Raw genomic sequence first — 21,860 nt, 5'->3', positions numbered from 1 at the left:
CACTCATGGCATACAGAAGTTCCCAGGCCAGGGATCGAATCTAAGCTGCAAGTGCAACCTACACCACAGCTGCAGCAACAACACCAGATCCTTAACCCACTGTGTCATGGCGGGAACTCCCCGCTTCCTTTTTTAAAAAGCTGCTCATGATCCTTTAAATTCATATTGCAATTCACCAATGGTTCAAGGGCCATGATTTTTGAAAATCACTGGTCTTGATTTTCAAAACAAGAAAAATCAAATCTTCATAGCCAAAGATGGGATCGGAAAAGACAAGATGAAATAGAGAAGGGAATGGAGGGGGAGAGACGGAGGGAAGCTGCTTAGGGTGGAAAAGGCCCAGTGTCTTCCTGGATCAGTTCAACGTGGTCTGCTTGGAAGCAGGCGATCAGACCCAATGAATGTGAGATGCCCTTTCGGCCCATGGACTCTGTGTAAGAATCAGGCAGTGAAGAGTTCCCGTCGTGGCACAGTGGTTAACGAATCCGACTAGGAACCATGAGGTTGCGGGTTCGGTCCCTGCCCTTGCTCAGAGGGTTAACGATCCGGCGTTGCCGTGAGCTGTGGTGTAGGTCTCAGACGTGGCTCGGATCCTGCGTTGCCGTGGCTCCGGCATAGGTCAGCAGCTACAGCTCTGATTTGACCCCTAGCCTGGGAACCTCCATATGCCACGGGAGCGGCCCAAGAAATAGCAAAAAGACAAAAAAAAAAAAAAAAAAAAAAAAAAGAATCAGGCAGTGAAAGAAAAAAACTTCCTGAGCTTCCTTGAACAAAAGCTGCTTAGAAGGCAACAAGCAACACCCTGACAGACCACACAGGAGTTCCTGTCCTATATCAGGTGCCCTCTGAACTCAGTGGCCCCTCCCAGTCTCATTTTTTCTCTCTCATCACATTCTCTCCTCCAACCACTTGCTTCCTTCCTCTCAGTGGGAAGTGCCTGTTCCATCTATTTAGAGCAGCGACTTTTAAATATTTGGGATTGGGGGGGACAGACCCTTCTGAGAATCTGATGACAGGTGGACCCTCCCTCCCACCCCAAATCTGCACATTCACAGACATGAGCACCAGCTTTCACATGGTCCCAAGGCTCAGATTCCAGGACTTATGATAACCTGAATTCCTCCATCACTGCTGGAGCCTCAGCCCTTTGCAACACAGGGTTTCTTTTACCAGTGGTTCAGGCCTTCACTTTACTCATTTATTTACTTACTCACCCATTCACCTACTCACACACTCACTCAAACATCCCAAACTCTCCTACACACCAAGCACTGAGCTAGACTCCTGAATTGCAAGAGTCACAGGATGGAAGTTTCTGAAGTGGAGGCTTCTCTACAGGAAGAAAACATAGGTGTGTATGTAGGTAGATAACAAATGCACTGTGTAATCAAGGGAGCACAAAGGACAGTGGAGCACAGAGAAGGGAGTAGCTAAGCTCAGGAGCAGTCAGGGAGGGCTTCTCCAAGGAGGCGATATAGGTGTTGGCCTGTAAAGGATGAATAGGAGTTTAGGACAGGAGAAATGGAGATGGAAGGAAGAAAGAACAAAGAAAATCCTACTACACGCCAGGCACTTTCCACATGACAATAGAAATTACCATGTTTATTCATCACTTTCACACACCAGGCATTTATTCTTCAGATAGTTATGGTTATCCTCTTTTAAGATATGAGGAAGGTCACAGAGAGCACTGCTAACTCACCTAGGGTGGCCCAGGTAATGTTGGAAGATGCAAGATTCACAAGGAGGCCTGTCTGACTTCAAGGTCACGTAATCAACCATCCGGCTACATATGTGACTCTCATGACAGCAACACAAATCCGGTGTTATTTTCCCCATTTTTCTAGATGTGACTCTCAGAGAAGTTAAGTCATTTGGTTGGTAAATGACAAAGCAGAAATTTAAACTCAGTCCTCAAAAATAGGAAACAAGAACCAGCAGGGGCTGGTGTCAATGGGTGCCACTGACACAACCTGGAGTCTGGATAATCCCAGACACTGTCTTTAACCTACAATGACGATGACGGCACCACCCTCCGTCTAACCCAGCCCCCCTCCACTAATTTCAGCATCCCTGTTCCCAAATCAACCACCAACTGACACATCATGTAATCAATACATACAATCTCTTATTGTCATATATATTGTAACCCAGATGAGGTGAAGGCAAGTCAAACATATAATGAGGCCAGCAGTCGACATTAATAATAATAATGATGATGACGATGATGATGATGATGGTGATGATAATAAATTGGAGACCAGTGAGAAATAAGGGTTGATGACTCCTTCCCAGAGAGCCAAGAGCAATATTAAATCTTCCCTTCCCTTAGCTTTTTTTTTTTTTTTTTTTTTTTTGTCTTTTTAGGGCCGCTCCCGTGGCTTACAGAGGTTCCCAGGCTAGGGGCCTAATCAGAGCTATAGCCGCTGGCCTATGCCACAGCCACAGCAACACAGGATCTGAGCCTCGTCTGCGACCTTCACCACAGCTCATGGCAATGCCAGATCCTTAACACACTGAGTGAGGCCAACGACCAAACCTGCAACCTTACGGTTCCTAGTTGGATTCACTTCCACCGTGCCACGATGGGAACTCGACTTCCCTTAGCTTTGTGGGCACAATCTATCACTGATCTTCACCATTTCTTATAAATTATTGATTTTCTTCCTTCAAATAACCCCCCCTTCCATTCAACTAACTTATACCTATGAAGCTGGGGAGACTAGAATCTATTGCTTTCATTGTATAATTTCTACTTCTGTCTTTGTTGTATGGCAGCAGGTTAATTATGTAGAATGCCCGGGACCCAATTAATGATATTTCTGGAGCTTAAGCCCCCATGGTTAGAAAATTTAGGGAAAATAGTGTTACTCTGTAAAATATAAGAACAAATGAAAATCATAGAAATTTGTCCTTCATCTGTGGGACCATCTTGATGTGATTAAACTTGTTGGTTATGTTCTACCCGGTCTGTATAGGGTGGACTGGGCCACTGGCATGCCACTAGGGGTCATGTATAAACTGGCCAGAAAGGCACCCTTGCCATGCCCTTGGTGACACTCAGAGCAGACTGCTCCTCAGGCAGGGCAGCAACAGGATTTAGTGAATGGCTGATGCTGCTGCTGAGATAATTCCACTGTTCAGAGTTCTATGTGGATGCTCCACTTCTATATTACATTTAGGAGAATTGCACTCCCTCCACTGGTAACTACACTCTCCTTTTTACACACATGTTATGTAACTATAAGGGAAATAGAATATGCAGGTGAACTGCCCAAAGACCACACTGCAGATGAGTCAGGCTGCCAAAATAAAGCCACTGGCTGGCAGGCGTTAGCTAAAAAATTCCTTTGTAAGCCGACATTTGAGAGCCCTTGAGGCAGGGTACAAAAGGTGGCTCAAAGGCATCATTATGTAATACACACAGGTGGAGAGCAGCATGAAAGGTGAAAGGCAATGCTGGCCCAGCTCTCTGAAAAGCCCCTTCCAATCTGTCTCCACCCTCAGCCACCCAGACACAGGAACAGCACCTTGAGTTTTTCCTGAGAGCAGCTGCCAACTGTCCAAACAATCCAGATCTTGTCCTCAAGAGCTCCTGCATACATATGGCATGCACACTGCCATATCCTTCCTGTGCTCCTGCCAGACATCGCTATTCAATCAGAATACTCTGCTGCTAAGCCTGAATGTGACTCCAGGCAGCCCATTATCAGCTGGGGAGAAACCTGCTCTCTGCTCCCCTTGCTCTAGCCCACTTTTCACTCATGCCTTCCCAGTCATTAGTTCTGGCTCTCAAAACAGTAAGACCAGGTCTTGTGCTCAAGGAAAGAACTGCTGAATGTGTGGGCCTGTGTGAGGTGACTGGGGTCATGAACACACCAGAGCAGCAGTGAAACAAGAAGGAGGCTAGAGTCAGACTGGAAAGTCCCTGTGAAGGGCTTTGACCTTTAGTTCTAAGTGGGATTGGAATTGGGTCTCCAAGGCTAAGAAAGAACAGGGGAGGTGACTTGGGCAAGGAAGGTATGGGACCAGCCAAGGATGTAGAAATGAGCTCAGACACTGGTCCCTGGGATGTTGAGGCATCTCCACCTTGTCCTTCCAGGGCTCAAGGTCAGTCCCACCGCTTTTCTCAGCCTCCTCCACATCCCAGCAGTAGCATCGTCCTGCCACCGTGACTTTCAAGAGTATCCTGAATGACAGCCCTCTGCATCCTCCTCATCAGGGCCCTTCATTACCATCCCTCTCAGTCACTGATGGCCCCAGACCATGGTCCAAATTTTGAAAATAAAAATCTGGCACATGTCTTCCTGCTCCTCTGAGTCTACCTCCCAGCCTCATGCTCAGGGCTGGCTGTGGAGATAGAGAAAGGCTCGGCTGTGAGGCAGGGACCCTGGGCTCCAATCCTAGCACTGCCCCTACTTGCTGTGCAACTCAACCAGTCTCCACCCCTCTGCTCTCAGCTGTGCCAGGTTCCTTGCCACTGGGGAACGTGCCAGGCCTCCTTCAGGCCTCCCTGCCTTTTCATGCCTCCCTTTGTCCAGAATATCCATCCCCGGCTCCTGGGCCACCCACGGCGTTTGTCCGGGTTGTGCTTGAATCCCCATGAGGCTGAGGACTCCTCAAAGCCAGGGGCCCTGCCTTCTAGCTGTGGTATTGTTGTCCAATCAACTGTCCACATCAGGCAGCAGAAGGCCCCCATGGTAGATGTGAGGCCCCATGTCAGGAGCCACTCTCTCGACTATAAATCAAGCCATCTGTCTTGCCCTCCCTGGCCCCCATCCCAACCATCCCCCAGTCACTCCAGCATCCTCCCAGAACTTTATCTGTTCTCCATCAGCTGTTTTGTGGCCTTTTAAGTTTAAGATTTCTAGAATGGAAGTTCCAAAAGGAAAGGGAGTTGTGGCTTTTACCTTCCCTGTTGCATCCACAGTGCCCGGGCTGGCACACGGTACATACAACGTGCTCGATAAATATCTGTTAGAGAAACAAATCAATAGGCTGATAGCTGGACCCTGAGGTTAGAACGCAGGTTTCTTCAAAACAGCACTTGTGTTCTGTCCTCTTGAAATGCTAGAGCCATGCAAAATGGTGTTCTGAAAATTACAGAGATTTTAAGGAGTATTTCATCAATAAGGAAACCATGGGAGATTTGGTTTTGAAACACAGACCAGTGTTTCCTTGTGATGGAGGACAAGGAAGTTCAGGTGCAAAGTTCAGTTTCAAGCTCTCTGAGGCCTCAGGGATTTTTCTGGAAGAGTAGGGTAGGGCTCAGGCATTATGCTAAATTATGCAGGGTTTGGTTATGGGCATAATAAGATCAGTGACAAGGTACCATCAAGCCCAGCTGTTCCTGGTCACTGCCAGTTATGGCCTGGACCCGGAAAGGGGAGGTGTAGGGGAAGGAGGGTCTTGTCTATCAGATCTCTCCAGCCTCTGAAACTAGACTCCTGACCAAAGACACCCTTTGTTTAAGAAAGAGTTTTTTTTTTTTTTTTTTTTTTTTTTTTTACTATTGTTTAATTTCCTTTCAGCAGGTCAAGTTCCACTGAATATAAAGGTTAGCACAATTGGTGGTAATTATACTGTATCCTGTTTTAATTGACTCTAATTGCTCATTTGCATTTCAATGCTGGAATTGTGGGGTGTTTTCCCCTACTTCCAGGACATAGCTATTTATTTCATAGCAGGAGGTGGGGGGTGTCTGATGACTAAAAAGCCAGGGAAGTTGCAGAAGGACTGCCCATCCCTACTTTTTCTAGGATAATGAAGTCAATTGGAAAGCTGAGCATTGTTCAAAAGGGGCTGGGCTAGCAGGGTGCTGTGGAGGCAGGGACCCAAGACCACAGGGTCAGAAGGTACAATATGCTGGACAGCTTGGACAAGTTCCATACCCTCTTTGGGCTGGCATTTTACCATTGATGAAGAGGCAGGGGTAGACTAATCCAAACGGCTATCATTCTTAACCACCTTGCCAATTTTTTGCCATACACACTTAATTCTTTGTATTATTTACTTAATATTTTCTATAAGTCAATATGCTCTTTTACATTAAATAAATATATGTAATAAGAGGACCGTGAATTGCCGCTATAAACTAAAAGCCATTATCTCTTACCACAAATAGAAGGTAAATGCAGACATAAATACACTGAAGATAAAATGTGATTAAATTCTAGCCAGAGGCTCTGAGCCTGAGCTGTGTTCTCTCTTTGTTCCAAAGCAAGAGTATTGCATTTAGAGTGGATAAGCAATGAGATCCTACTGTATAGCACAGGGAACTATATCCAGTCACTTATGATGGAGGATAATGTGAGAAAAAGAATGTATATATACATGCATCATGTATATATATGGGTCACTTTGCGGTACAATAGAAATGGACAGAACACTGTAAAACAACTATAATAGAAAAAATAAACATCATTTAAAAATTAAAAAAAAAAAAGCAAGAGTAGCAAGTGTCAGAGAGGGGCTAAAAAATCAGCCAGTTTACTGCACCTTCTGCCTTCAGACACATGAAAAGGGAATATTGTTTCATTATGTGATTGGATGTCCTTTAATCTGGGTTCACTAAAATCATCCCATGGGCCACCAGGAGAAAGAACACTTCCCACATTTGTGAGAAAGACAAAATGGATAATTGCTGAGGTCTGTCCCAACAACTGCAGGGATTTCTAGAACACAACCCTTTGCAAAGAATGGGGGACTCCTTGGAGCTCTCCAGGGTCCTGACACTGATTTGGGCTGAACCTTCTACCAGCCAGCTATCTGAAGTCTTGGAAGACACTGCTATTGAGCACCTACTGGGTGCTGAGATGTGTCACATAGTGCCTGTAAGTGATCTGCATACCACTTAAGTAAGTTCTATCCTCACTTTGGACAAAAAACAGGACTGAGAGAGAAGTGGCTTGCTCCAGGTCACCAAGCTGTAAGCAATCAGAAGTCCTCTGTCTCCACCGCATGTGCTATGCACCCTGCCACAACCCGCCCAGATATACCTTCCTGTTTTCAACTCCTGTTTTCTCCTCTGATCTTAACCTCAGGGGCCCAGTTTGTCTGACTTTTGGGAGCAACTCATCATTGCTCACTATCCCAGGCTGGGAATTGCTGTGTTAGCCCAGTCTTCCCCCATTTTTCTTCCAGCATTGCTTGCCTCTGAGTCTGGGTTACATCTGTCCATCCATATGATGGGAAAGCATGGTACTGAACATACTAAATCCTTACAGAAGCATTGCTATGAACACCAGTAGATTTTTCTCAGTTTTGGATTTTGAGAGAGCACTACCTGAATTGCCAGGAAAGAACTCTACCAAATAAGACAGCAAAACCTGCACTACTGATCTCCAGGAACAAGAAGCCAGGAGAATGAGAATCTGGGAGAAGAGACTTGTGGCTGCCTGATGGGAGGGGGAGGGAGGGGGAGGGATCGGGAGCTTGGGCTTATCAGACACAACTTAGAATAGATTTACAAGGAGATCCTGCTGAATAGCATTGAGAACTTTGTCTAGATACTCATGTTGCAACAGAAGAAAGGGTGGGGGAAAAAATGTAATTGTAATGTATACATGTAAGGATAACCTGACCCCCTTGCTGTACAGTGGGAAAATAAAAAAAATTATAAAAAAAAAGAATGAGAATCTGAAGAAGGGAGGCCACCATGGACATTTCTGGCCTCTTTACCATTTTTAGAGGTGTTCTTAGGCCATTCCAACAGAAACAGTAAACGAAGGAAAAACATTGTCTGTTTCAAGCAACCAAATTCTAAACAGGTGGAGGGAATCATGTTTTTGTAAGAAAATAGTGAATATCTTCACTATTCAAGTGTGTAAGAGTACTTTAATAATGCAGCAATATTTCCATGAGGAGCTAATGTTTTAATTTTGGGGCAATGACAATGGTTTGTCAATAGCACATGTATGGAGCCCAAAAAGAACCTACCAAAACATTGGCCTGTCTTAGGATCCATATTTCATGGCATCCTCCCTGAGCTGGGCTGAGGAGGAAGTAGGGAAGGGGACAAGGAACAGGATTAGAGCTGGGAGGCAGCAAAGGCATGTGGGGATGACTAGGTTCTAGTCCCCATTCTGCCACAGTGGTGGAGACCATGAGCTGCTCCCCACCAAAAATCCTCTCTCCCTTTTTCTGTAGTAATAAAACCCCTAAGTTTTGACTAGATCCATGGCTACCTAGAATAAAGAGATTTCCCAGCCTCTTGCAGCCAGGTGTGATCACATGACTATGTTCTAGCCAGTCAGTTATGAACTAAGATGCCATGTACAATCTCCAGGTTGTGTCCTTAAAGGGAAGAGCTGTACCCTATTCTTTCCTAACTGCTCTCCCCCCTTGACTAAAATGAAGACCAGGGAGTGAGCATCTTAGACCATGGAACTAGGGGAGACACCCAAGGGAAGGCACAACAATGAAACAGAAGGAGTCTGGGTCCCTGAAAGCAGGCAGTGTATGCCTGGACTGTTACAGGAAAGAGAAATGAACTGTCTTGTTCCTGTTCTTATTCTCTGAGGTCTTTGTTGCAAGGAGTCAAACATATAGCCTAAATATCTAACCCTTGGGAGTTCCCGTTGTGACTCAGTGGGTTAATAATTGGACTAGTATCCATGAGGACACAGGTTTGATCCCTGGCCTCACTCAGTGGGTTAAGGATCCAGTGTTGCCACCAACTGCGGTGTAGGTTGCAGATGCAGCTTCAATTCAACCCCTAGCCTTGGAACTTGCATATGTTGCAGGTTCAGCCCAAAAATAAATAAATAAGCAAACAAACATATAAATAAGTACCTATCTAACCTCTGACTACCTCTGTGATCATGGGTAGGGCCTGCTCACACTCCTACTCTATGTCACTTTTCCTTAAATGAAGGCACAACCCAGATGATCCCCACTATCCCTTTCTGCTCAGAATGAAGAGAAGATGCTGAGAATGATCTGAGGATCCTGAAGATAGACTCTTGTGAGCAACCATCCAAAACCTGGGGTCAACAAGAAGCAGAAACAGAGTCAGGAAGTTTCCAGACAGGTGCAGTCCATAAAGTTAAAAGAGCTGTTAGAACAGACCTGCCAAAGAGATCACTGATTCTCGGTAAGCCAAGTTCCAACCTTCTCTGTCACAGTTTATTTTATTTATTTATTTATTTATTTATTTATTTATTTATTTATTTATTTATTTATTTATTTATTTATTTGTCTTTTCTAGGGCCACACCTGCGACACACGGAGGTTCCAAGGCTAGGGATCGAATTGGAGCTGTAGCCGCCAGTCTACACCAGAGCCACAGCAACGTGGGATCCAAGCCGTGTTTGCGACCTACACCACAGCTCACAGCAACACCGAATCCTTAACCCACTGAGCAAGGCCAGGGATCGAACCTGCAACCTCGTGGTTCCTAGTTAGATTCATTAACCACTGAGCCTTGATGGGAACTCCTCTCCCATAGTTTAGAATGATGTGACAGTGTGGGTCCCATCACCAAGTACAAAGGTGTGTGTGTGGTTTATAAGGTCTCCAAGGCCTTCCTGAGCCTCTGTGTCCCTGGGTGTGAAATGAGGATAGCACCTATTTCAAAGGTTGATGTGAAGATTATAGATCACCATGCAAAGCACATGACACACACACACCTGCCGCTCGATAACTGGAAGGGCTGTGATCACCTTTGCTGGCATCACTGCAATACATCTAGGGGTTCAAGAATGCAGAGGTGCTGGAGGAAGCCCTGTCTTGGCTGCAAGTGGGAGCTAGAGGGTGTCTCTCGAAAATCCCTATGGTATCCCTCATATTGCCAGTGGGGTGTCTGGCAATATGGTGGCAGTGGAAGGCTAGGGTAAAGAGGTGATTATTCATTCATTGGCTAGAAAATCTAGGTGAATAGGACTAGAGATTAAAAAAAAAAAACCTGTCAAGACAGAGGGAAGGGGGCAGCCATCCTCAAGAGGCGTAGCAGCCAGACTCCCGGATGAAGGATGGAAGGCAGTGGGAGGAAGCAACAGTGGCCATTATAGATGAGAATCCTCTAGAGTTGCACCACCAGTCAGTAGCTGTGGAAGGTCAGGGACCACGGTGCAGGACCACGGTGCAGGACCATGGTACAGGGGGTACTTCGATGGAATAGATGACATTATATCAGGAGGGGCCATTTAAGACCAAATTCCAATTTAAAAGAAGAGAAAGGATTCGAAAGCTGAGTTGAAAGGGAGGATGGGTCCCAGCTGTATCATCCTAGATATGTTAGGTTATGAAGCTTGCCCTGTAAAGGGGGAAGCCAAGGGCAAGGAGCGTCACCAATGTTTGTGGGATTCCAGGAACCCACCATGAGGAAGGAGTTCAGGAGGTCCCCACTGAGAGGTACATGGTTGCTGGGGGCTTGAGTGCAGCTTACAGAGAGAAACTCACTGAGATTTCTCAGATACTGACCCCAAAATGCCACTCCCTGCCCTGGCAGACCACGGAATGGGGTGGTGGGGGTGGTGGGGAGGATTAGCTCAATGCACAATCTAATCTTCAGGGTTGGGATATTGCGGACAAGAAATTCAACATCTTAGGAGGCCAGGGAAGGGTGCTATTCTTTCTTCTTACTGATGGCTGGGACCAAAAAGGTCATTGACCCCATGGCCTAGTCCAACGTTGAGATTCCATGGCTTTACTATTTAGTAATCAGGGACATCCTGGTTGAAAGCAGAGGGCCCAAGGGGGCAAGTGCTCAGTCCAGGAGAAATGGAAGAGCAGGAGAAACGTAGTAATGGTATAAGAATGGGACTAATATTTATTGTTGGTGTTGCAATAAATGCTTTACTCTTGTGTTGTCCAATTCTAAAAGACAGAAACTAGTATCATCATTCCCCTGTCACAGACATGGCCACAGAGGCACCCAGAATTCAAGTATTTGGCTCAGGGTTGCCCGGCTAGAAAAAGGTAGGATTCAAGCTGCGATCCATCTGACTCCAAAGCTTACACTCCACCACAGCCCAGCACCATGGGGAATTCAAGTGCCACAGAGTCTGACCAGCTTTGTCCCATACCACATCTCCCTGTGCCCTGAACAAATCCTGCTCTTTCCATATGCAAGCCTTTGCTCCTCTCATTGCCTTCGCCTGGAAGGTCTTGTCCCGCTTCTGCACCTACCAATATCTTGCCAACCTTTGGGGCCAGTTCAATGACTCTGTCCTCCAGGACTCAGTGCGAGGCCATCCAAGAAGATGCACTGCTCCTTCCACAGCCCACCGGGCACTGGGCGATACAGCACATGGATACAGGATGGGCCTTGATTCCATAGAAACCAAGTTCAAAACCCAGCCTCTGGCATGTTCTATGTATGTGACTTATTTTTGGCACATTCTTGTCTTTCTAGGTCTTGATATCCTCTTCTGTAAAATGGAGACAAGAGTGCAGCAGACTGACTCAACCCCTTTGAGCCTAGGGTTCTTAAGTCTGTGGAATGGGGATAACAGTTCCCATTTCACTGCCACATGTGAGAACTACATGAGGCAGTGCCTACACAGCACCAGGCACAGCAGCCCTTAGTCAACAGCTCTCCTGTAACTGAGACTTTTCTCATTCTATCCTCTTGTACACACGCCTCCTCTAGGTTGGGATCTACTAAGGGTAAGGGCCTCATCTTTGAGGGCTCTGACCACTTCTCGCAGAGGCCTACGTAGACTCGAAACAGTTGGTGAATGAGCACATTTAGACCCTAATAACGCAGTGAGAATGAATAGAACAAGACAGGACATCGTCCCATGTGTCTACAATGGGCTTTCGGTGTAACAGTCTCTGTTCTTGCTCGAGTCTCTCCATCTGAAAGGAAAGGACTTTCTGTTCCATTCCATTCACCAGCCATTTATTAAGCCCACTGGGTGCCAGGTCCTGCACGGGTCTCGGAGATCATGCTGACGAATGAGCCGGCCCCAGGCACCAACAGCCATGATGACAGATCATTCGGGGGACAGCAGCAGTGTGGGCTCAGGGAAGTGCAGCTCAGGTGGCAGTGGCATAACTAGTAAGGTCCTCCTGGGACTGGGTTTTGAATTGGGACAGGCTGTCCTTTTTCTCCAAGGCGTCCCGATCTAGGAAGCGTTGGGTGAGTAAGTTTCTTAGGGCAAGAAGTGTCAGCACATGGGGCACTTCAGCCTAGGAACCTCACCTCTAGGAAAGAAACAAGAACTGTATGGTAGCAGGGAACCTGGGCCCAGAGGGGACAAGGACTTAAAGAACAACCATACTCATGAAGATGGTTGAGCTCAATTCAAGTTCCCGTCCACAGGATAGCTAAAAAAAAAAATTCAATGGAAGGGGGAGTCTGGTGTTTAAGCCTATTTCATGGTGAATTAAGATTAGCTAGGGAGTCAATGCTATTGATTTTTACATTGCTCCACCATGAAGACCACAAATGAAAACAAATCCCCGAACAGCCCAAGTGACATAAATATTCCATGCAGGCCCCTGCCAAGCTTCCACCAGCATTAGGGGCTATTATTTACTGTCTGGAAAACACAGTGGTACCCTGGCTAATAATGATTTAAACACCATCCATCTCTCTTGGACGAGAAGGCTTGTGTCGCCATGGCGACCAAGGGCACACTATGAAAGCACACCATTAAATCCCAGGCAGGGGTTCACCAGCACAGGGAGGCAGTTGGACAAGAAGCACCACTCCATGCCCTCTTCCTCGAGTCTTCCACATGCTCTTGGTGATGCAGGAGACAGGACAGAGTCCATGCCTGGCAGCTGTGTCTGCAGCCAGCAAGGGGAAGATGCTGCCTGGGTCCTGTAAGCATCACCCATTCTTTAAGACAGATTGCCTCCTGTCCACCCCTCGGGCCAATAACTTGGGGCCCTCCTGGGCCCTTGCTCAGGCATCTTGAGGAACATAGATCTGTTCCAGACCATCTGGGTAAGTCGTAACACGTGCCTTCCCAAACTATTCATTTCTTGAAAGAATCTATAATTTGCCTCCTGTTCTTGCCTCAGTTGATGGCGATCTGCCTTGTCTTCCATCTCTCCACTCAGAAGCCACCCCAGAGGATACCAGAGCCTCCCATTAAGTCCAACTTAATAGCTTCTTGGCCCTTTTCTCCCAGTCCTTAGCTTAAAAATTGTCTTCCCATTAGATGCTTCTGGTTTCAGTCTTTCTTTCCTCATGATTTTATTTTTCAGTCTTTCACAGGTTCATTTCTTCACACATTCTTTCCATCAATTAATCAACCAACCAGCCAGCCAGCTTTGACTAGCATCCATTATGTGCCAGGTACTGCAGTAGCACAGAGGATGCAAAGGAAACCAGGGGCAGGCCCTGCCCTTGAGTTCTTGTGGTGGCTGCTTACGGTCTGCAGATTTCTAAGCTGCTTCCAGAAGTCTGGCCTCCACCTGCCTCTATTCTTTCTCTACACAGTCGTGGCTTTTCTTACCTATTCCTATGGTTTTCAGAGGCAGTGATGTTTCCAGCTGACGATCTTTGAGGTCTCTCACTAGGCCAGGGGTATCTCTTGAGTTTAGGACCCATACTTTCAACTCCTTATGTGTATACGCACCTGGATTTCCTACCTACAATTCCACATGCTCAAAACCAAAACTGTTACTTTCAACCTGTTCCTCCTTCTGCCATCTCTCTCTCAGATAATGGTGTCACCTACGTGACCACCTCACTGTGTCCTCTTTGAGTTCAGCCTCTCTCTCTTCATAAATAAAGACTTTGAAAGAGAGATACATAGTTGGGGGGCATCCACTGCCCTGCTGCCCTTCACTGCACTGAGGCTCCTCCACCAGACATGGCCAGTGTAGGGGATCCCACCTCTCAGCTGGTCTCTACTTCCCGGAGAACTCAGCCTCCTCTGCCTCTCAGTTCTCCAAGTCCCATGTTTTTACCCTTCTCATCCCTCTCTTGAATTCTTACCTTGTATCCCACCTGCCCCAGAGCTTTAATTCCCTCAACTCCAAGATGCCTGCTTTGAGCACTATTTATCTTATTACCTCTGAAATCTGTCCCCCACCCCTGGCCCAGGTGGCAGCTGCAATGTAGTTACCACTCTCTTCATGTGAGGGACCCTTGGGTCAGAGCTGATCTCACTGTCATCATTTCAATTGAGTTACAGACTCTGTTAGTTAAAACATTTTAAATTAATGTCATTTAAATCAATTGCTGTTTGCTGTTTAGAATGTCTTTTAAAAAGATTACACTGTGTTTTACAGACGGGGGTGGGGGTGAAAGTTGATACTCTAAAGCGATGAGAAATCATTAGAAAAATGATCATAATCCCATATTTTCTGGCAAAGAAACAAGCAAGTATTTATGGATCTAAAGAGATGCCCAGCCATAGACAAAGCTCCATTATTCTGTTAGTGCAGAACGTGCAAGGTACAGGCTGATCCCTGCCATTCCTCACACAGCACACCTGCAGACAGGGGACTCTGCCAATCCCTTTGGAAGAGGAAGAATCTTCAAAGAGTCTGGCATGGTTATTTCAGGTGTGACACAGGAATAACAAACATTAAAGGAAATGTAGAGCAGATTAACCAGAAGTATTTCTGCTTCTGATAAATGTCCTTCTTAATGGAGAGCACAACAGACCTTCTGGTATATAAAAGAACACCATAACTTAGATCAGGTGAAATATGGCCTATCAGAGGTTTCTCACCTTTGGGGAGACCCAGGCCCTTTAAAAAAGTCAGAGGATAGCTGTGGACTCACACACACAAAAAATGTACTTCTTCACACGATCCCAACATTTTTATACAATTCCAGGAGTTCCGGGGCCCCTTGACATATTCATGGGCCCAGGTGAAGAAATCCTAACACATATGCTGGGGAGTCCTTATCTCTGTGAGCCCCAGGCCTCCTGTCCACCACCCAACATCTCCACTTGGCTGTCGCAGAAGCATTGCAAATGTAACGGGTGCCCAGAGAGAAGCAGCGCTCCCTTACCTCTAGCCAAACCTCTTCCTCCCTTGACATTACCTCGGCTCACCCACCACCACCACCACCAGGCACAGCACTCAAGCCAGGAAGCTACTCTCCTCCTGGACTTCTCGGCCTCCTGCAGCCTCTGCACTCAGTTACCTGCGGCTGGTTCTCACCCCTGCGTATTTCTCAAAGCACAATTCACCTCTCCTCAAAGCTGCCACCACCTCCCACTGAACGACCGGTATGTGGAACCCAGTCTCAGCTCCTGTGTACTCATTCCCCACACCACGACCACAATGGCCTTTCTGTAAAGAAAGCCTTGTCATGTCATCCCTCTGCCTTAAGCTCTCTGTGGCTCTCTATTGCTTGCATCTTCTTACCAGGCTCACCTACAAGCCCTTTATAAGCCAGCTCCTGCCTAGCAGTCTAGCCGGTCTTTCTCTGTTCTCTCTCATGGAGTGTGCACTGGCCACCCTGAACTCCTTTCTATTCCTTTCCTGAGCCAAGAATGCCCAGCTCATCTCCCCTCTGTACCAGCCCACATGCTGCACAAGGACTACATCTTACATATTTGCCTCCATGTCTCCAGGACTTACCAAGGTGCCTGTAATCCAGTAGGTGTTTAATAAATGCATGCTGAGGTAATTTTTTTTTTTTTTTTTTTTTTTTTTTGCTTTTTGCTTTTGAGGGCTGCACTCACGGCATACGGAAGTTCCCAGGGGCTAGGGTTCTAATTGGAGCTATAGCTGCCAGCCTACACCACAGCCACACGGGATCCAAGCCATGTCCAAAACTCACACCACAGCTCATGGCAATGCCAGATCCTTGACCCACTGAGCAAGGCGGGGAATCCAACCCGCATCTTCATGGATACCAGTCAGATTCATTTCCCCTGAACCACGACGGGAACTCTCATGCTGAAGTAATCTTAAGGCACATGGTTCCATAAAACACTAACACAGTATTAAATGCAATGGGGAGGCAGAGAGAGAGGGCGCTGGTCTCAGCTCTGGAAGGGGAGCAGGTTATGGCACTTCTCCAAGCCTCGGTGTATACATCCATAAAGTGGGAATGAAGATATCTACTGCAAAGGACTGTTGCAAAGGTTCAACAATTTAATACAACTTGGTAGTTGCTGCAAAAGCAGTACTGTCCTCTAATGGCAACCTGGAGACATACAGGGCTATTGCAGTGCACCATAAGATTGAGGTTCAGCATATAATGACCGAGACCTAGGAAGGCTGGCCACGCATGTCCCCTGCATGCATGGGGACAGTCCCCCCACAACACTACCCTATTTCTCATAACTTCCAAATGTGCCACCAGACACTCATGAGTGTGTTGCTTATAATTATTAAGCCTAGAATCTGACTCTGCTTTCCATATAACCTTTTTTAATATAAACTGAATTTCCCAGAAATCTAATTACCATATAAATTGAAGGTAGACTGGATTCCTTCTTCAGTACCTTACCAAATGTCATCCATCATTTCAGAAAATCATGTCACTAATGGCAATGCCACCGGTGGCACCCGAGTGACCAGAGCCACCCCCTTCTATCAGTCTATGTTTGTCATTGCGGTGTCTGTGGGGATTCTACAGAAATATATGGGGGAAGCTCTTATTTCAAGACATAAAATATAGAGGAAAAAAACTGGCAACAGCCGGCGGAAACTTAGCTCCCCTGTTTTACAGCCGAATGCAATCACTCCAGGTTGGTGCCAGCATCTGTCAACTCCATTATGCCTGTGGGCCTGAGCAATTACCTATGGAGACAAATATTGTTTTATCATAAGTTCCTTCCTTTTGCTTTTCCTTAAAAACATAGCTAGGTATTCTATAGACTTTCTTGAACTTATCTGTGCTGGTAGATTATTTATGATTGCATTTCAAGGTGGTGAAGGTTATGTTACAAACCTCAATCAAGGTGGTGAAGGTTATGTTACAAACCTCATCATAAACAAGGCACTAGATCTATAAACAGAGCTTGTAAAGGCTGAGATACCAGGGCTGGTGTGGTGTCAGCACTGGCTTCCTGGTGCTGATAGGATAACCATCAGAATTCTGGGCCAGTCCTAACTGTGACACATGCTTGCGATTCAGGACAAAGACGGCGCCTGGCCTCTACAGAGTGAATTAACATCTGCTCTAATGTTCTCACTGGGGGTTCTAATTTGCTACTCAAGGGGGGCTTGACACACAGGAAGGAAGACAGAGGCTGCCCAGCACAGAGTGCAATGTGAGGCCCGCCAGGGACCCCTCTACTCTCCCCAGATACAGCTCTGCCCCAGAACTCTTGGAATTCCCACTGTGGCTCAGTGCGTTAAGGACCTGATGCAGTCTCTGTGAGGATTTGGGTTCAATTCCTGGTTTTGCTCAGTGGGTTAAGGGTCTGGCGTTGCCGTGAGCTGTGGTGTAGGTCACAGACGTGGCTCGGATCCTGCGTTGCTGTGGCTGTGGTGTAGGCTGGCAGCTGTAGCTCTAATTCGACCCCTAGCCCAGGAACGTCGCATGCTGCAAGTGCAGCTCTAAAAATTACAAAAACAAAAACCATCTCCATGGCTTCTCAGTTCCCTCGGGACCTGGTCCAGCTCGACTCTGAAGCTCTGAAGTCTGTCCCAGACTATCGCTTGCCAACCTCCACAGCCACCTTAGACACTCCCTTTTCTTACCCTCTTTAACTGGAAGGGCTGGACCAGCCCTCCACGTTGTGGTCCTTTTAGCATGAAGCTCACCTCCCACCTCTCCCAGGAAGTCTTTCCGGATCATTCCAGGCCATAGCAACTTTCTTATCCAAACTCTACCAATACTGACTAAGCCATCATTCGACAATTAATCTATACCACAAAATCCTGTTCATTATCTTCAGGTGAGTGAATCCAGTCTTACTTTCCTACTCGATGAATAACTCTTTTAAGATGGACAATGAGTTTGTAGAAATGACATGCCGTAAAATGAAAACAAAAGTCATTTGTGGGTTTATTGTGTGCCAGGCAGGTGATTTACAGACATCAACTCAGTGAGGCTTTATAACAACCCAACCACATGGGTGCTCTTACTGCCCCGGTGAAGGCTGAGAAACAGCTTGGAGGCAAAGGAAGGCCCACACCCAAGATCATGGTGGAGGCAGAGCTGTGATTTAAAGCCCTGTCCTGGCTCCACTCTCTTCAGTCTGTCCCCATCCTGCTGCCCAGCAATGGTGCCAGGCACATGGCGAGCATGTGGGCTGGTGAATGTTCTTCTGGGACCGCCACTTACTGAGGGTTCGGCATTCATCTCCTACTGAAGGCTTCTCACTTCACCAGTGGGTAGAATGCTGGTTTGGGGATCCACCTTGGCAAACATGGGTTCAAATCCTGTCTGCACTAGCTATGTAATCTGTGCACACATATTCCTTACTTTTCTGGAACTCAGTGCCTTCATTTCTCAAGTGGGCTTGCTGACACACACCTGACCGTCCGTTGTGATATTAATTAGACAATGAACACACAGTGTCAAGTGCTACGTCAGGCACACAGTAGGCTCTCTGTAAAAGATGTTTCCTTAGCTTGGGAGAGAACCTGAGCCTTGAACCGAGGTCTCACTCCTTAGCTTCTGTGCCACCTGCCCATTTCCCTGCATCCCCCTCTGCCTGTGATCATCCACCATTTGCTCCTCGTCCCCAGAAAGGGTCTTGCCCCTAATACTGCACACAGATCTCACACAATTCCCATCAACCCTGGCTCATTTTCTACCCCTTCCCCCCGAGGCAGGTTTTCCTTCTGCTGGTTCTTTAGCCACTGGGAGAGCAGGGAGGAGAGAGCTTGGTTGTATGACTGCCAGGAAGTGCTTTAGAACTTTCACCTCAATCAAATGGGTCCTGGCATGTGACAGGCATCACACACCTGTTGGCTAATTGAATCAATAAGTGATGGTTCCCAGCACCTACCAGGTGGGTTACCCTGGGGACAGAGAAATGTGTAAGCCCCACCCCCCCGACATGCAGTGGATGCTCTCTCAACACATACAAGGAAGAGGAAAGAGGGCAGGAAAAAAAGAGAGGGGAGGGGAGGGATGTAAGCTAGCTTTGGCCTTTGTACACTTTCCTTTTACCTGGAATCTCCTTTCTCCTCCACCTATGGGTAATTAATAACCATCTGTACCTCACCAGCCAGTGTGGATGCCACTGCCTCCTGATGCCACACTTATCCCAGGCACAGGACTATTTTGTAACTGCCTGTTTACTCGTCTGCCTAAACTCTAGCCACTAAACTTTGTTCAGAGTTGACAGCTGTCGTCCTGGGCACAGGACATGGTGCAGAGGACATGTTTAATAAACATCTGCTCTACAGGTAAGAAATATCTCTGGGCCCACAAGCCCAGCCATTAAGGCTGAGAGGCAAACTCAGAATAGCTGGCCACTGCTGCCAGCAAGAGCCACTGGGGTGGTTAAGAGAAGGATGAGGATGAGAGGGGCCCATGAAGCTTCCTGGAGGGGTGAGGAAGCAGGAGCTGTTGGAGGACCAAGTGCTTGGCACCCTGTTCACCTGCGAGTGAATGGGGAGAAGGGAGGGCAGGCAGAAAGGGGGAGACAGGGAGGCAGGTCCGACGGGGAGAGAGACAAATCTTTCACCCAGTCCTAACATTTGCCAAATCTCAAGACTGGATGTGAGCTGGGCCTTGGAACATGAGCAGAATGTTGGTAGGGCAGGGCAGGGTGGGGTAAGACATCTAGGCATGAGCAGAGAGCGGGTGGGGGGCCCAGCCTTGTGGGAATTGGGGTGGGGGAAGGAAGTGGACAGAGACTTTCTGGGCAGATAAGACAGGTGGTTCTGGCAGAGGTTTCCCACCCTGTAACCCTCCTATCAAAATGATCTTCCAGGAGTTCCCATTGTGGCTCAAGGGGTTAAGAACCCAACCAGTATCCATGAGGACATGGGCTGGATCCCTGGCCTCACTCAGTGGGTTAAGGATCCACCATTTCCACAAGCTGCAGCATAGGTCACAGGTGCAGCTGTAGGCTGGCAGCTGCAGCTCCAATGTGAGCATGGGAATTTCCATATGCCACAGGTGCTACCCTAAAAAAAAAAAAAGACAAAACAAAACAAAGCAAAACAAAAAATGATCTCCATAGAGAAGGAAAGCCATATGAATAAAGCATTTCCTTTAGCATTTTCAATGACATGGAAAAGCCGCATCTTGCAATAGTCATGGTAGAGTTTATGATGTCATGAAATATCTACTCAGCGGAATTTAAAAGTCATCTTTGAGCAAAATGGGGGCAGGGAGAATGCTTTGTGATGAATTGTTAAATGAAAAAGGCAACACCTTAAAGTCTACCGTGTTATGATCAAACAAGGTACAAACTATGGTTATATGTGTATAGGGGTTGGAGAGCAACATGGAAACAATTTGGGGGGACCATTTTCTACTTTTTTTTTCTTTTTAGGCCATACCTGTGGCATATGGAAGTTCCTGGGCTGGGAGTCAAATCAGAGCTGCAACTTAAGCCCACTCCACAGCCACAGCAACATGGGATCTGAGCTTTGTCTGTGACCCACACAGCAGCTTTTAGCAACACTGGATTCTTAACCCACTATGGAGGCCAGGGATCGAACCTGTACACTATGTCCGGTTCTTAACTTGCAGAGCCACACCGGGAATTCTCCATTTTTCACTTTGAAATATTCTTACACTATTGTTTGGGCAATTTTGAAAAATCAGACTAAGTGCTAGAGATGATGGGAAGCTAGTGGAGAGGTCTGAGTGGAAGAGCTCCACAAGGAAAGCCCCAGTTAAGGAAGCAGAGTCTGGCAGTGGTAGACACATGGCCTGGGCCTGGCCAGGGTGGCTAATGGCACCAGCATCCAGATGGGAGGTGGGGTGCACCTGGATGAAGGTTCTGGGAAGGCTCTGTAATTTGCAAGGTACCTAACCAGTCCCTAGTTATTCAATCAAACACTAATCTAGGTGTTGCTGTGAAGGTGCTTCATTAGATGTGATTACAGTCCATAATCAGTTGGCTTTCAGTAGGGGAGTTTCTCCTAAACGACCTGGGCCAGCTGGCCCAATCAGTTGGAAGGCCTTAAGGGGAGAACCAGTTTCCCTAATGATGGCCTTCTGCCTGTGGGCAGTGCCATAGGCTCCTGCAGAGTAGCAGCCTGCCCTCCAGATTACAAACTTGTTCAGCCAGCCCCCACCATCACCAATTCCTCTTACTGAATCTCTAGATACCTTTCTCCTGGTTCTGCCACTCTGATTGAAGGCTGACTGACAAAGATGGCCAGAGAGGTAGGGGGGAGAGGTCTGAAGGCATCTGGAGGGAGACAGTGGTTCCTTGTCAACTCCAGCTGCACTGGAGTGAGCTGGCCAGCTGCCTCTGGGCCCCTGGCAAGTGGGCACCTCTGTAACATGCCAGCCCCCAGCTCAGCCATCCAGCTGCATTCTTTGTAGCCTCACACCATCTCTCACTGGTCCTACAGATGCCTCTTTGCTGGTCACTGTTCCCACCACATCTGTCAAAGCCAGCCCACATGTCACCCCTGCCCCAGACCTCCCTACTGCCAGCATGCTCTGGCTACCAGGCCCCCCTGCCTCAAACGTTCTCTTAATAGTGACATCAGCACAGCCCCCCACCTGTTGCTGCACCTGTCGCACTACCCTTGAAAGGAGGGAAAACTGAGGCCCAGAGAAATGTAGTGACGTGAACAGCTAGGAGGGTCATGGTGGCCTGCACTAAGTCACACAGCTGGCAGTTTGGGGCGGGAGGACTCCTGATGCCAAAGTCAGCTTGTTTCGTTGTTTTTTTTTTTTACTTTTTTCGGGCCATGCCCTTATCCTATGGAAGTTCCCACACTAGGGGGTGAATCAGAACTATAGCTGCCAGCCTACACCACAGCCACAGCAATGCCAGATTCAAGCCATGTCTGAAACATATATCACATCTCACAGCAATTCTGGATCCTTAACCCAATGA

General features: G+C 47.2%; 1 protein-coding gene across 2 annotated transcripts in view; it reads right to left on the bottom strand.

Moving 5' to 3' along the window:
• The window catches only part of SLC6A11 (solute carrier family 6 member 11), a 117,936-nt gene that overhangs the window by 57,589 nt on the left and 38,487 nt on the right, over positions 1-21,860 (bottom strand). The gene's annotated exons all lie outside the window — the stretch shown is intronic.

This window comes from Sus scrofa, chromosome 13 (assembly GCF_054392235.1).
Source record: "Sus scrofa isolate SSC_HxYL_T2T_F1_AM1 chromosome 13, Sscrofa_HxYL_maternal_Yorkshire_Landrace_v2.0, whole genome shotgun sequence".
In the NCBI taxonomy this organism is placed as follows: domain Eukaryota; kingdom Metazoa; phylum Chordata; class Mammalia; order Artiodactyla; family Suidae; genus Sus; species Sus scrofa.
Note: the sequence above shows the minus strand (reverse complement) of the source record. Positions and strands in the feature narration are given on the sequence as shown.